Source organism: Pan troglodytes, chromosome 1 (genome assembly GCF_028858775.2).
Source record: "Pan troglodytes isolate AG18354 chromosome 1, NHGRI_mPanTro3-v2.0_pri, whole genome shotgun sequence".
NCBI lineage: Eukaryota > Metazoa > Chordata > Mammalia > Primates > Hominidae > Pan > Pan troglodytes.
The window spans coordinates 27,286,083-27,288,799 of record NC_072398.2 but is presented as its reverse complement, the minus strand read 5'-3'; the positions used below and the strand labels follow the sequence as shown (position 1 = coordinate 27,288,799).

Here is a 2,717-nt window from a genome sequence, read left to right as displayed (position 1 = left end):
TTAAATATGGAACACTTCACTAATTTGCATGTCATCCTTGCACAGGGGCCAATGCTAATCTTCTCTGTATCGTTCCCATTTTAGCATATGTACTGCTGAAGCAAACAACGAAAAAACTATGCATTTTTTTCAGTAAGAAAAATGCATACTTTTTTCCTTCTTTGATGACAAATTTTGCCCTCCAACTACATTTTCTTTGTTACACACAGCTACACTTTGCTATGCCCCTGCATCCTTCCTGTTGCATCAGATTCCTTGTAAAGCAAAGAGAATAAAAATTAGATGTATCTCCCATCTACCTGGGGAAGTCTGACGGCAAAGCATAAAATCCACTGACTTTTCCTCTCTGTTTTTAACTGAAAATGGAATTCAAATCACACCCTAAATCCATCCATTTGTTCCTCTAAGTGCATACGCATTTCACCATGAGGATTCAAATCCACTGGGGAAGAACAAACAGTAATAGTTTACATTTACTGAGCATTTACTACATACCTGTCAGTATTCTGAATGCTTACTATAGATTATTTTATTTAATCCTCACAAGCACACTATGAGGCAGGTACTTATTATTGCCACTTTTCAAATGTGGAAGGTGAGGCACACGGCAGTTAAATAACTTGCCTAGGCTCATACTCCTGCTAAATCTTACAGCCAGGATTAAAACCAAGGCGGTCTGACTTCAGAGCCTGTGCCCTGAACCACAAAACCATGCTGCCTCTCTGAGTATGAAGAGTTTCTATACTTAAGTTTGAGCCTCTGTTTCCTTTCGTTATTCATTTTTTATCAACAGACATTCAGAGTGTCAAGCGCTGGTGGTGAGAAGCTGAATAAGACTGGTTCTCCTTTCGAGCAGGAACATGGGAGGTCTACAGAACAGGGGAGTGACAAATCCCTGCAATATATGTGAGAGGCAGAATAGGAGGTAGGAATAAAGTGCCCTGGAAAGACAGAGCAGGAAGAGACATTTCAGGAAGTTTTTGGAAAACTTCCTGGATGAGGTCACAGTTAAGCCTGTCAAATAGCAGGTACTTAATAGGTCTTTTGAATGAATGGCAATAGAAATTCATCAAGAAGAGAAAATGATGATAAATAAAAGAAACACCAAGGGCAGATAGTGGCTCTTGACTTTGTTCCCCATTTTGAGACCCCATTTGTGTATAGCAGGTGGGCAGCAGAATGGGAGTTCTTGAGATTTAACTCTTGTGAGGTGCCCTGGGTCCCTGTGTGCCTGAGTCAGGACCCAAATGTGGCTGAGAGTCCAGCTCACCAGTGGAGGGGAGGAAAGGTTCCTTTTCTTTGCACTTCCATCACTAGGTTCATGGGTAAGGTGCCCCTTACAAAAGACAGATTTACAAGAGAAAGGTATACAAATGTATTAATATAAGTTTTATGTGGATGGAAGCCTTTGGAAATGAAGACCCAAAGAAAGAGAGAAGCTTGTTTATTTTTATGCTTGGGTTGATGAAGAGTGGATAGTCATGGAGAAATATGATTGGAGGACAAAAAGGTGTGATCTGATGGTAACAACCTTGGGGGAACTTAGCAAGACCTCCTTGTTCAGATTCTTCCTGGCCTCTGTGTCTTTGAGGATAAGGATGTTCCTTTCCTCTAGGTATAGAGATGGCACCTTTTTTTTTTTTTTTTTTTTTTGAGACTGAGTCTCTTTCTGTCACCCAGGCTGGAGTGCAGTGGTGTGATCTCAGCTCACTTCAACCTCTGCCTCCCGGGTTCAAGTGATTCTCCTGCCTCAGCCTCCCAAGTAGCTGGGACTACAGGTGTGTGCCACCATGCCTGGCTAATTTTTTATGTTTTTAGTAGAGACAGGGGTTTCACCTTGTTAGCCAGGATGGTCTCGATCTCCTGACCTCATGATCTGCCCACCTCGGCTTCCCAAAGCGCTGGGATTACAGGCATGAGCCACTGCACCCGGCCTGAAGGCACCTCTTGAATGAGGATCTTATGGCCTCTTTCAGGTGGTCAGAAAATTCTGTCTAGGTTTTATAGTCTGCTTTAGGGGAGAAGGGCAAGAGGAGGTCAGAGAGTGTCCTTACTGCTTCTGCTGTTTTCTAAAATGCCAAGGGGCCATATTTTGGAGCAGCCTGTCCTGAACTCCAACAGCAAGGGTAGAACAGGGCAGAGTGATAGCCTGGTCAGGAAGTGAATGAATGGGACTCACAGCCACACTGATTGTCTCTAGTGACACCAAGAGCTCAGGTGAGGCTAAATCAGCCAGGAACCCCCAGGGGCCCAAAGAGGATGGTCAGGAGTAGGAGGAAGACCTCACAAGTCATAGAACAGAGATAGGAGGGCCGTTTTCTCTGCATATGCCAGTTATAACAGTTGAATTTGCACTCCCCAGTACTCCTAGAGACTCTAACATTGTGAGAAAGCCAATTCTTTCAGAATGTGGAAGACTCGTCAGTCGGACCTGCCAAATCCACCTGTATACTTTGCTATAGTATCAGAAATGATTCTTTTTTATTTTCTCTCTCCCCAGGGACCAAGATGGATTTCCAGCCTGGATGTTTTGGCGGGGATTCTACCCAGCGGTGGGGGGAAGAACCACGTGCCCTTCCAACCTTGCGTCAGCAATCCCATGAGGCCCGCCATGAGTCACTGCCAGCGGCCCAGACTCAGTTGTGTGGAGTCTCACACCCTGGGACGAAACTAGCTAAGTTCATGGGTCTTTCCTGTCTGTGTTCTCAGTGACTCAC

At 44.6% G+C, this 2,717-nt stretch overlaps 1 non-coding gene across 1 annotated transcript; it reads right to left on the bottom strand.

Moving 5' to 3' along the window:
* On the bottom strand, positions 1 to 106 carry LOC112206979 (U6 spliceosomal RNA). The gene has a single exon (XR_002941457.1). It is a non-coding gene; the product is annotated as a U6 spliceosomal RNA (small nuclear RNA).
* Positions 107 to 2,717: the final 2,611 nt, after the last annotated feature.